Source organism: Thermobia domestica, unplaced genomic scaffold, assembly GCF_964235325.1.
Source record: "Thermobia domestica unplaced genomic scaffold, izTheDome1.hap1.1 HAP1_SCAFFOLD_780, whole genome shotgun sequence".
In the NCBI taxonomy this organism is placed as follows: domain Eukaryota; kingdom Metazoa; phylum Arthropoda; class Insecta; order Zygentoma; family Lepismatidae; genus Thermobia; species Thermobia domestica.
Window position 1 is genome coordinate 66991 of NW_027656490.1, and position 14096 is coordinate 81086.

Sequence of the window (14096 nt, forward strand, 5' to 3'; positions counted from 1 at the left end):
AGCCTCGAAGGTGGCGTCAGATCGACTGATTAGTTCCGTCGTCGTTGGTGCGGAGGCGCAACTGTTCACGAAATTTCCAGTTTGCCGCGGAGTTTGCGGTCTGTATATCCTTTGTCTGTGGGTAGAATCGACGATAAAGCCACGCCCCTCGAACACTGAGAAAAAAAATTGTAGGTGGCATACTTAAAAACGTAGGTTACATTCGTAATTCCTGTAGTTTCTGGACTTAACGTACAACCGTATATAACATCCTGCAGCAAACGTATAGCTGAAAAAGTATGTATTATACGTACTGTCTGCATAAGTGCAATGACGTCATTCGTGTGACGTCATCTGCAGTAACAAGTATATACGGAGGTGATATCTAGCTTTGTGACGTCAGGGTCGTATGTAGCATGTGGGTTAATAATGACGACATACACTGACTATCAGGACGGAGCATGATTTCAAGAAGTATGCAATATACGTTCTGTACGTATGTTTCTTGCGTTCAACCCCGAGACAGCATCTATATTGTACTTGTGCCCCATACGTACGACTAGATACAGTATACGTATTGTACGTATGTATTATACAAATTTTCCTTATGTCGCACACAGCTTGTCCAGATACAGCATACAGAATATCCGTATGCACCATACAGAGTGCATATATGTAGCTTACAGACTGTCTGCATGCAGCATATAGATTATACGTATGTCGCGTACAGGTTGGCCATATGTAATGTATAGATTGGATGTATATAGCTAATAGGTTGTCCATATGAAATATACAGATTTTACCTGTATCGAATACGTATTGCCTTCTTGTAATGTATGGATCGGACATATGCAGGATCTAGAGTGTACGTATAGTGCACCATTATTAAAGTGCTGCAACATACTGCAAAGTGCATGATACATTCTTACTGTAATGTTGTCAAATATTGTTTTACTCTGTATGAAAACAAAAATAGCTTAAAATATGGTTGATCTCCTTTGTGCCAATAATAATAAAATTAACAATACTACACTTTTCAAATCTTAGTTTGGAGCAGTGAAACTGTCCAAAGAAATGTATTTACCTGCAGGGTGTCCTATAAGTTTGGGCTTCCTGCTAATTCGTTGGAAAGCTACTGCAAAGTCAAGTGTTGAAAAGTGACAAACGTTAATTTTAAAATTATGGGCACAAAGCAGGGGCGGATCCAGGACGGACTTCTGGGGGGGGGGCGGTCGGCGGTAATACTGCTACTTTTAAGAGCTCCAAAATTGTTATGGATGGGTTTATTTATATATAAAATAAGAAAGTTTCCTCTTGTGGGGGGGGGCGATCGCCCCGATCGCCCCCCTCTGGATCCGCCCCTGGCACAAAGGAGGTTAACCATATATTAAACTATTTTCGTTTCCATACAGAGTAAATCAATATGTGATATATTACTGTAAGAATTTATCATATGGTTTGCAGTTAGTTAGTTGCAGCACCTCAATAATAATGCAAAATGCACAGCCTTATACAATCCTATATTCAAACTCAAACAAGATTTACGTACAATCATTTATTAAGCTGTTATCATCCATTGCTTGTACGATATAAAGATTATTTTACCTCATTCTTTTCCTTAATAGTATCTTCTACTAAAGTGCAGTTGTTACCACAAGAGACCTGAATAGAATTTTCCAGAAATAACTTCTCTGTACATTTTAATTAACAGGTATTTTTTTTTAAATGTCGCAATAATTAAAAGTGTGGTGTCAGCCGGAAACGCATTCGCTTACAATATTATTCCTACTCAGTACTCGCCATTAAAAATGAAACACCAAGAAGGAGACTGGGTAGATGCGCCAAAGTTCCCAGGCCGATACCTAATAGTAAGTGCAGAATACTCTTAAACGTTCGCTGTATTCGCTGTGTGACAACGTGGTGACAGCGGAGGCGTTGTGCAGCCATCGACTAAACATATTTATTCTTCCCTGCTATAGACATTCTGCAAATTTGGACTTTCCTGGATGCATCCTTCTTAGTGCAACATTTTAAGGAAAGAGCAATTTAACAGTCTCATACATTGCTTAAAGAAAGAGCAATGATTCTCAGAATTACTCGGAAGATATATATACACAATAATTTAAAACGGTTATTTCAAACTTTGCAATTCAAAGCACGAAAAGAACTATAGATAAAGGAACACTGATTTTAGCCAAATAGTAATTAGTAAACTCAATCACACTCAGTACCATTAGTTGCTTGGTGTTATCCGTAAGTCAGAGATCACGGTATCTCATTTCGTGTAGATTTTTGCATTTGTTTAACGCTAAAAATGTATTTTATCGCTAATTGAACCCAGTACCATATATATACCAACAGGACGTACCTTAGTCACAAGGTGACATGAGTGAAACACTAAACTATTCGATTGACACCTGCGGCCTTGTCAACACTAGAGAAAGTTACAAAGTGATTAAGTAAATACGGAACATAGTTCATACAAAGTATAGCGATGTATGAAGTCTCCGTTTCATACGACTTGGATAAAGGATACATCTGAAATAGCAACAAAGAAATATATAATGATTTCTCTGGATAATTTGGATTAGTCCAGAATTCGAACACACACACGCTGGTAAGTCCAACATTTTTTTTTTTTTTAACTTCGTTCTTCGGATTCCCAATAAAGTTGACTACTGAAAAGCTGAGTTATAGATTCTGTATTAAAACAACACCTTCGCTAGACATGTTCAGTATACACATTGTCTTACATACAGAACAATACATTAGTTATTAATGCATGTCTGAAATAATAGTGCTTCGTATAGAATTTTACTTCATCCAATCGCAATAGCACAAAGATAAAAAATATTGCTAGGGATAATGTTCTTATTACAGAGAAAAATAATTAAAATGACTTAACATTAACAATCATTTTCTTTAAACAGAGATAATATTTTATTATAATTTATGGAAGAAAGAAATAATTTGTAGTACAGTATCTTTATTAGGGTTATATATTCGTACAAAATAATGTAAGTACAACTGAGTCTGTCTTCAGAAAGGGCGTACTTTTAGCCACAACCTACACTGCTTCTTTTGACTGTCTTTCAAGCAGAATTCTGGTTTGATGCACGAAATACCTGCAACAAAAATCAGAAAATATTTAAAATGTTATATTCAGTGTGCTTAATTTGGTTGTACTTAACAATACAAAGTATCTTAACATTTTTGAGATTAAATGGACAAAATATGTTCGGTCAGGTATGGACTTTTGGGTTGCACGTAGAAAAACTATGAAGTGTTTATTGATGCTGAACAACAACTCAAAATGTATTACCATTCAAAAGTAAGTGGGTACCTCAATGGTGTTCGGGCTACCATGGGGTACCTAATGTCTGTATTTTTTAGATATATGAAAATATATGTCTCTAAAATGTAAGGAACTGACATCTGTTTACCGAAAACCTCAACTCGGTAAGCCTTATGGATATCGAGATATGGGAAAATAAAGAGCGACACTACAGAACTGTGGAGTTTGCGTACTAGATGGTGCAGTTTCGGAAACGTAATTACGAGGGCTTACAACAACCTCAAAAGTAGTTTCAATTAAATACACTACACACACGCCCTGATGGGGGTTTTCGGGTACCATGATATTCCCAGAACTCTCATTTCTAAATATTCTAAAATATGTCTTAATAACGTTTTAAAGAACGTTAGAGGTGTGTGTTTACCGAAACCGCAAGTCGGTACGCCTAACAGTTACCGAAATATGGTGAAATAAAAAGCGACACCATAGGTACGTGGAGCTTGCATATTAGACAGTACAATTTAGAAAATTAATTAAAATATGACTATCAAGATATTGTCAAATAAAGGGAGGATCCATATAGTTATGGGGTTTTCGTGTTAGGTGGTAAAATTTCCGAAACCGGTCATGTAAAGTTAATAAGCATCAGTAGGAATTTCATCTTAAAATAATTAGGTATTTCCATGGAGTTTAAGAACATCATGGGGTCTACCAAGATTAAATTTTAAAAGTTTTGTAAAATATATTTTGACATTTGTAAAGAGTATTAGAAATATGTATTTACCTAAAAGTTCCAGCTAGTACATCTAGCAGCTAGAGAGACACCATACAATAAAAGCGTATTAGATCTTGAAATTTCAGAAAACAATTATTGATCCTAACAAAAGTTAAATAAGATGGTACTTATATGGGTTAAGTGAGAACCTCAGACTCGTCAGTACAATTTCGATCGAAAGATTAATTCAGCTCTAAATTTTCTTTGGACAATTCCAAGCGTTCATCGGGCTCTGAAATAAAGTGAACATTTTTTGTCAATATCTAATATAGCAAGCGAGATATAAGGAATTATGTATTTTATGACGTCGTAAAAATAGAGACCCACATGGATTTGTACTTTTGAGTATTTGCTGTAAGAAGAAGAAATTTCAGAAAACAACCGTATATACCTTAATAGACAATTAAATGGGCGGGGGCACAGTGGCTTAGTGGTAGAGTGCTTACCTCCGGTGTATTGGGTTCTTGGTTCGATCCACGGCCAAGTCAGTTTGTAGTGGACATCGTATTCGTGGGTTTTCTCGGGGTACTCTCCTCCCACCTTTGCATTCCATCAATTCTGTCAACAACATTCACTTGCTTTAATCATAATCTCCCTGAGACTAAAATGCATAATCGTGGGTCGCTACACTGAAATATTTCCTTTTATTTAATTTTAAAATTAAATAGGGAGTTAAGTATGATCGTATCTCTACGGGTTAAGTGAATACTCCAATAGTTTCTGCAAAAAAAAAAAAAAAAAAAAGATTAGTTAAACACCCTACCACTAAGCTACTGTGTCCCCGCCCATTGAATTGTCTATTAAGGTATATACAGTAGTTTTCTGATTTTTTTTTCTTATAGGAAAGACCCAAAAGTACAAATATATAAAGATCTCTATTTTTACGCCATAAAATATATAATTCCTTTTATCTTGGTTACTATCTTAGATATTGACAGCGAATTTTCATTCTTTTGTACAGCTCGATGAACCATTGGAATTGCCTGAAGAAAACCTAGGACTGAACTAATCTTTCGATCGAAATTGTACTGAGGTACTGATTTAACCCATAGAAGTACCATCTTATTTAATTTTGTTGCGACCAATAATTGTTTCCGAAATTTCAAGCTTTTATTTCACAGTGTTTCTCCAGATGTTAGATGTACTAGCTGGAAGTTTTGGGTAAATACATATTTCAAATACTGTTTACAAATGTCAGATTATATTTTCAAAAGCTTTTAAAATTTAATTTTGGTAGACTCCATGATGTTCTAACACCCCATGAAGATATCTAATTACTTTAAGATGAAATTGCTACTGGTGTTTATTAACTTTCCATGACCGATTTCGGAAATTTTAGCATCTAACACGAAAACCCCTTAACTGTGTTGGTCCTCCCTTTATTTGACAACATCTTGATAGCCGTTAGTCATATTTTAATTCAATTTCCGAATTGTAGCGTCAAGTATGCAAGCCCCACATACCTATAGTTTATTCCCCCCCCCCTAAAAAAATCAGTTCTTTACATTTTAGAGACATGTATTTCCATATATCTAAAATGCAGAAATTAGGTACCGCATTGGAACCCCATTGGAGTACTCACTTACTTTTGCATAGCAAGGTAAAAACGCCAGTGGTTCTCACTTTAAGTTTGAAAACATACTATTTTGTCTCTTCTCTGAGCATCGTGAATCTGTCGGAGCTGTACCATAGTTGGAAAGACTCACTGATCCTTCCTATAGTGACCATGTAGTCAGAATTCAAAAAGGAGTAGCCCTTGAAGGAAAAACAATATTTTAAAATCCTTGCACCAGTAGTCGTCACCTTAAAATCAAAATGTTCCAGTAGTAGTCAGGATTTTCTACCAGTGTTCATCACTCAAATAACTTGACAATTTATTCAAAAACGCACTGTGTATCAGTTTAGGGTTGAGAATACAATATAAAGTAGTAAGCTTAATAACTTTGCATCACTTTTAGCACTCAAGAAAGAAAATAAAAACGTTTTTACATACTTTTTAAAGCAATTTCAGAAAGAAAAATGTTAACTGAATTCAAAAGTTAACTGTATATCACTTCCACGTTAAGAGTACAATATTAAATACTATGTTTAATAACTATACGTCACTTTAAACTCTCGAGAATGAACATAAACAATTGTACATACATTTTAAAAACAATCTGAGAAACAAAATAAGTTAGCTGAATTCAAAATTTAATTATACATCACCTTAAGCTTAAGAATACACTATAAAATGCTGAGATTAATAAAAAATGAAATCTTTAAGTTTAACGTCCCACGGTTATGCCGGTTAGGATAAGGAGACGGTGATAATGAGAAATGAGTGAAATGGTGGAATGAACAAAGTGGGAGGAAACGGGAGAACCCCGAGAAAACCCACGAGCAAGGTGTTTGTCCACCACAAAGTCCACACGGCGCGAGTTGGGATCGAACCAGGGACCCCAAGCACCGGAGGTGAACGCTCTACCACTGAGCCACCGCCCCCCCTGAGATTAATAACAATGCATTACTGAAGAATGAAAACAAAAATGTTTTAGCTACCTATATTGTATTTACATGTTATTTCTCATTAACATTTTTTTTTTTTTTTTGATAACTCATGATCAAGTCTAGGGATGCGCAAGAGAAAAGATTTGAGGTTGTCTCCTCTCGAAAAGGTGCCGCGAAAGTTGTCTCGTCTCGAAAACTGGATCCGTTTCTATTGGAAAAGCTCTATCTTGTCTCGAATTTCGTAACAAAAATTGTCTCGTCTTGTCTCGTGCGCATCCCTAATCAGGTCCATAGCCAAAAACTTCATTTCGGAGGGTGCTCGATAGGGCTTTGGGATATCCGAATTTAGATATAGATAATCGATGTCGACAAACTATCGAAACTTGTTCGAAATATCGAAAAATACAGCAATATCGAAATATAAACAATATCAAAAATCGAAAATATAGAAATATGAAAGAGATCAAAAATATGGATATATCGAACAAAAATGGATATATGATCTTGGAATACGATTTGGTGGAATAATGAGGGAGAAAAATAATCATTGATTAAATATTAAATTGAAAAGAAATAAGAGCCTGACGCTCAAATACTTATCTATCCGGCACCCATCTTGATCCCCATAAAATATCATGAAGTGCTTCATTGATTCTAAACCCAATAATAGTAATTTAACAATAAACACAATATATAATTTACTACGCACCTTGAAATGTAGAAATTAATGATTGTAATCCCCAGCTTTCCAATAGACCTTTGATTTCTCCAAATGAAGATTCGGATATCTTGTTTCTTCTCAAGCAATAATGGGTTACAATAATCAGTTGCAGTCCAAAGCCAAGTCACTAAGTTAAGTATGAATATAAAAGAATTCATTAGTTAGATGCATACAAAATCCTACGCATGTAAATCCGAATCTACTTGTATTAAATTGTAAATTTAAACAAACTAAATTATACTACAGTTATAGTGACATCAAACATACATTAAATAAGGTATACAGGGTGTCTCAAAAGTCCCCTGACATAGGGTAACTCTGTTATTATCAGAGTTACAACAGAATGTAGGAGGGAAAAGCATATCCAATTATGATGTTTTCAATCTAAAGTGAAGGAATTTTTAAAATCGGATGACCCGTTTGCGCTGTACACTCTCTATGCGCCCAATGTGAAATGAAAATGCAACGTTGCCATTTACCTGGACCCACAACAGAAGTGAGTGAAGTTACTGTCTTTTACGCTAACATGTCGATGGCCAGCCCCCGTTTCAAACAGTAACTTCATTCACTTATGTCGTGGGTCCAGGTAAATGACAACGTTGCATTTTCATTTAAAATTGGGTGCATAAAGAGTATACAGCACATTCATCTTGTCCGATTTTTTAAAAAAGTGTTCACTTTAGATTGAAAACGTCATATTTCGAGATGTTTTTCCTCTTACATTTTGTCGCAACTCTGATAATAACAGAGTTACCCTATGTCAGGGAACGTTTGAGACATCCTGTATACATCATAAGAGGTTCCTTTCTTAATTCTACACGGATGTGGTTTCATTGAATGTGAGGTGGGTGATACACATTAGGCCTTTTGGGAGTACGTCACACGGACGACCGTAATTTTGTGTTCAAAATTTTTATGAACTGGTGGGATATGTGATACATATGGCCACGGGCTAGAATTTTCTCAGTATGTCAAATATGCAATCAGATTTCATGCAGCTTAATTTGGTGAAAAGCTATTGCCAATTGAACGTTACATTTACCTCTTTCTTGCAGATGTTGAACCATGCCGTTAGCACGTGAGGAATGGATCGAAATAATCAAACTGTGGGGCGGGAGGAGTATATGTGCAGTGGTTGCCGATTGCAGAGTCATCCACAATGTGACTCTGTGTCACATGTTTCAGTGTCACAGTAATTAACTAAATTTGAGAAGACGGGCACATTCGTAAACATACATCGTAGCGGTTCAAACTCGCGGGACCTTGTTCCTTCCCCATTTTGAACCGGTACATGAAAATGCCATTTACTCCATGTTTGCCTGCGCCGATTTTGAAATTCCTTCACTAATCGATTTCTCCCGTTGAGTACTACAAGAACCAGTTAAAATCTCGCGGGCCCTTTATTCTTCCCCATTTCGAACCGGTACATGAAAGTGCGATTTTTTTTCATGCTTGCCTGCGCCGATTTTGAAAATTCCTTCACTAGTCGATTTCTCTCGACGAGTACTACAAGAATCAGTTAAAATCTCGCGGTCCTTTTTTCTTCCCATTTTGAACCGGTACCTGAAAATGCGATTTTCTTCATGTTTGCCTGTGCCGATTTTGAAAATTCTTTCAGTAATCTATTTCTGTCTTCGAGTACTACAAGAATCAGTTAAAATCTCGCGGGCCCTTTTTTCTTCCCCATTTTGAACCGGTACATGAAAATGCGATTTTCTTCATGCTTGCCTGCGCCGATTTTGAACATTCCTTCACTAATCGATTTCTCTCGTCGAGTACTACAAGAATCAGTTAAAATCTCGCGGTCCTTTTTTCTTCCCATTTTGAACCGGTACATGAAAATGCAAATTTCTTCATTCTTGCCTGCGCCGATTTTGAAAATTCCTTCACTAGTCGATTTCTCTCGACGAGTACTACAAGAATCAGTTAAAATCTCGCGGGCCCTTTTTTCTTCCCATTTTGAACCGGTACCTGAAAATGCGATTTTCTTTATGTTTGCCTGTGCCGATTTTGAAAATTCTTTCAGTAATCTATTTCTGTCGTCGAGTACTACAAGAATCAGTTAAAATCTCGCGGGCCCTTTTTTCTTCCCCATTTTGAACCGGTACATGAAAGTGGGATTTTTTTTCATGCTTGCCTGCGCCGATTTTGAACATTCCTTCACTAATCGATTTCTCTCGTCGAGTACTACAAGAATCAGTTAAAATCTCGCGGTCCTTTTTTCTTCTCATTTTGAACCGTACCTGAAAATGCGATTTTCTTCATGTTTGCCTGTGCCGATTTTGAAAATTCTTTCAGTAATCTATTTCTGTCGTCGAGTACTACAAGAATCAGTTAAAATCTCGCGGGCCCTTTTTTCTTCCCCAAGCCAATATTTTTTTGTATATTTTGAATGTATTCAAGTATGGAACAAAAGTATTATATAATTCCCTTAGTAGGCTTCTCAACTTAATATTTTTCAACTTAAATTTTATTTATTTTAATTATTTATTTTCTTGTGACTCAATATTTAATTGCAATCGTTCATTGGGGAGAAGGGTGGCCATTCTCAAATATATAAATATAGTATTCTTAAAATTTATGTGTTCTCGTACTATTAGTTTCTTCCACTAGACCTGGAAATTGCAAAATTAATACCTGGAAAACCTGCAAAATTCAGGGAAATTGAGTTCCATATTTATGTATGAACACTGCTATTTACAATTTTTTTTTTTTCGAATAGGGAGAACTGTACGAAAGGGTGGTTTGAGAATAGTATAACAGTAGGTTTCTGGGAGTGTTGTTCGAAATGAAATCTTTAAGTTTTACGTCCCACTATTATGCTGGCTAGGCTCAAGATGACGGGGTGTTGTTCGGTGGGGGTCAATGTTGCCAATTTTGGGTAAAGTCGCTAAATAAGGGGAATTCGACCTCAACGATAGCGCAGGGTGACCATAAAATTTTCAGTTAAAAACGGGACAGGTTCTTGCAACACTAGACTTTTAGATCTACCTTTGTTCTTATCAGTGCCTTGATATCAGAGTTCCCCGTCTCTCTCTTCGTTACAGAGCGGGTACTTATGAAAAAGGAAAGACACGTTGAAGTTTGTTTAACACACAACCAACTGCTAAAACCTCTGCTGCCTTTCGAGCAGTACTGCGAACTATAGAGTATTTTTAATATAGGGATTTTCAGTTCAATTTTTGCCGCTTTGTTATTATTAATACTTTTAAAAGGAGTAAAGGTACTGGGTTTGTTATTTACTTCTTTCATTTACATAAAACGGGACGAATACTACTTTTTTCCATCTACTGACGGGACGGCCGCGACACGCCCCTAAAACGGGACTGTCCCGGTCAAAACGGGACGTATGGTCGCCCTACGATAACGACAAAAAAAAATTCCGATTGGAGACTTTTTTGGGTGATTTTTAAATAACGATTTACCTACTTACACATTTAGCGACTTTTTGCTGCAAACAAAATGTTCATCTGTAGAGAAGCATTATTAGTTCAAAACAGTTTTTACGTTATTTTTTTCTGTTTGTTTGTTTTAATCAGCGCAAGTGATGAAGAGTTTGGAAATACAGCGTACTCACTACTCCACAATCCTGCATTGTTATGTTACCCTTGCCCTCTAACGAAGAATAACTACAAACTTGATGTCCTTTAGTTCGCAGAGTTTCCGTTGAGAGACACACGTAATACATCATTACCGATAGCAACAAGATTAGCTATAGATGCGTGAAAAAAGGCGAAGAAGGTGTTTGTTATATTTGTCCTCTGGGGTCTTTTAATTATTCTGCACTTTTTCTTTTACAAAAAATTGCTTAACGTAAGTACTGTAGTGTTAATTATTTCGGAACTATTTTGACCACAACATGAACAAAAGTACCCGAAACAACCTGAAATGATCCCTGAATTAAAGGATTGGTTGCGCCCTGTTTACAAAGATGTGAATAGAACCAGCGGCGCAAATCTGTCTTCAACATTGGGGGGGGGGGAGGGTAAGACCGTTACCATACTTTTTTTGGCGATGTCCAAAATACTTATGAAGTTGAAAAACAATGTTGTGGAGGATCAGAGCGTTAGGAGGCGATGTTGTCTTTAGCGTTAGGAGGCTGCAGATTTGAGGCTTATTCTGGGGGACATCTCACGTTCCTTTGTAGCAATCGGACAAAAATCATCAAATTTCTCCCAAAAAACACATTTCAAATCGGATTATTTGGGAGAAGTCCCCCTCAGTTCCAAGATTGGAGGGGACATGTATCCGTCATCCCCCCCCCCCCGGGATTTGCGCCAGTGAGTAGAACATATTGTTTAGTTTACATCTACAACTTTTACAATGCTTATAGACAATGAATTTCTCGATTATTTCTTATAGCGACTTTTCACCCAAAATTGGAGTCGTCACCTCTCGTTTCGCAAACTTATTGCCAACATTTTAGAAACTGGTTGCGGGGAGAGCTACAATGGATGATTCAAGTTATTTCGTCGCTTCCGCTGTGAACCTAAGTACAAGATTCCAAAAGTCACATTTTTTTGGTTCCAAACAATATGTCTGCTGGGTGAAAGCATAGACTGGAATGTGTTGCCTTTCCTACCTTAACTTTAATCCCATAGTAGCTCCTTTCCCAAAGTTAAAAAAATGCAATTCTTCCTTTCTTAATAGTACTTATGACCCAAAGTATTACGTAAGCATTGTATGTTACTTATGTAGCTCACAGAGCCGCAGCTATGGGCAAGCAAGCAAAGCACGTGTCCCGGGCGCGTGGTTGGAGGGGCGCCTAAAAGAGAGGTTATATATTAGTACTTTTCCTGGCGGTATTTAATACTTTTCATCAGAGTGCGAAATCATGAAATCAAAGTGAGAGGAAAAAATGAAATGAAATCTTTGAGTTTTACGTCCCACGGTTATGCCGGTTAGGCTAAAGGAGACGGTGATTATGAGAAATGAATGAAATGGTGGAATGAAGTAAGTGGGAGGAAATGGGAGAACCCCGAGAAAACCCACGCACACGGTGTTTGTCCACCACAAGGTTCACTTGGCGGGGCTAGGATCGAATCCGTGACCCCAAGCACCAGAGGTGAACGCTCTACCACTGAGCCACCGCGGCCCTAAAAGTGAGAGGAGACTGGAGGAGTGAAGAGAGAGAGAGAGAGACAGAGAGAGAGAGAGAGAGAGAGAGAGAGAGAAGAAAACGCTCGCACTTTTACACTTCAAAGTAAATTAAGTCATTTATTTTTTCTGTCCCCCTCCTCCCCCTCCCCTAAGTTCTACTGTCAAAGTAAATAGCTAAAAACACTCCCAGGCCAGAAGTGCATCTACGTTGGAAATTTGATCGAGATCGGTCGGTCGGTGCAAGAGATTAAGAAAAAATGAAATGAAACCTTTGAGTTTTACGTCCCACAGTTATGCCAGTTAGGCTAAGGGAGACGCTGATGATGAGCAATGAATTAAATGGTGGAATGAAGTAAGTGGGAGGAAATGGGAGAACCCCGAGAAAACCCACGCACACGGTGTTTGTCCACCACAAGGTTCACTTGGCGGGGCTAGGATCGAATCCGGGACCCCAAGCACCAGAGGTGAACGCTCTACCACTGAGCCACCGCGGCCCCCGGCCGGGAATCGAACCCGGGTGTCCCACGCCAAAGGCGTGTTCATTAACCACTTAGCCACGAAAGAGCTCATCTGTGAGGCAGTGTAAACCCCCCAAAAAAGAAAGAAAATAAACGCACACTGGATGTTTGCGCAACTGAGGATCAAAACATTCTCAATGGAGTATGAGAAATAGTAAACGTCAATCAATGTGTGCTTTTGCTTATTCATTACTTCGTTAATACTTAATTCCTTCTAGAAATAGTGAAACAATACTATGAAGAAACACTAATTAAACTAATAACAATTACGTTGTATTTCTTACCATACCGTTTTTACCACCCATAGAATTTCAATCTAGCACTATACTGCATTATCACGCCGTAACGAAAGCTGAAATTCAAAGACATGGCACTCGTTAACTGTTGAAGCTGTGTTGTAGCTACCTGTATATCACGCGGCCTTCGTTGGTACTCCTCAACATAAATACGTCACAGCCCAAAGCCAGGAAACATCACAAACAGAAGACAGGGGCACAAGCAGTGCCTGACACTTCACGAACTCAAACCCACCAAGACTCAACTCAACATGACCTTCAATTACGTTCTAGAAACCAAACCAGTGCTAAGGCACAAACTCACCAACTTCCTATATGAAAACACAAGAAAAAAATCTAACGTTTTGGTTCCAAAGTGATGACATAACAATAATACTAAAAAGGTTTTAATTTTCAGTAACCCAAACATTAATTAACTAGGGAACATAACAAAGCAAAAATAAATAAATAAAAATAAATTAAATTAAAAAATAAAAACCTGACAAGTAAGCTCTCCCTGACTACTTTTTTTTTAAATTTCAGTGAGGCTGTAAAATATGTCAATATCTTCGTTATATATATATATATATATATATATATATATATATATATATATATATATATATCATTGTAAACAAGTTCTTTAAACAAAAGAAAGCTCTGAGAGCGCTTACCTCTGACGCGGTAGGTCCCTGGTTCGATTCCTGCTCCCGACAAATAGGCTTTTGGTGAACACTGTAGTTGTGGTTATTCTTAAGACTTTCCAGTTTCCTTACATTTTCTTGATTCCACCATTATCATGTATCTCATCGTCACCTTCTCTCTTACATTGATGTACAATCATGGGGCGTTAAACTAAAAGAAAAAAAAATCTTGCAAATATCCTAGTAAAAATGAGTTTTCTAAACTACACTAGTGGCCCCGCGTAGCGTATTCGCTAACG

General features: G+C 37.3%; 1 long non-coding RNA gene across 1 annotated transcript; it reads right to left on the reverse strand.

The window, feature by feature from the left end:
* Positions 1-2841: 2841 nt before the first annotated feature.
* Positions 2842-13690, reverse strand: LOC145677334 (uncharacterized). Its single transcript, XR_014129773.1, has 3 exons — positions 13284-13690; positions 7249-7387; positions 2842-3104 (listed from the first exon to the last, which is right to left on the reverse strand). It is a non-coding gene; the product is annotated as an uncharacterized LOC145677334 (long non-coding RNA).
* Positions 13691-14096: the final 406 nt, after the last annotated feature.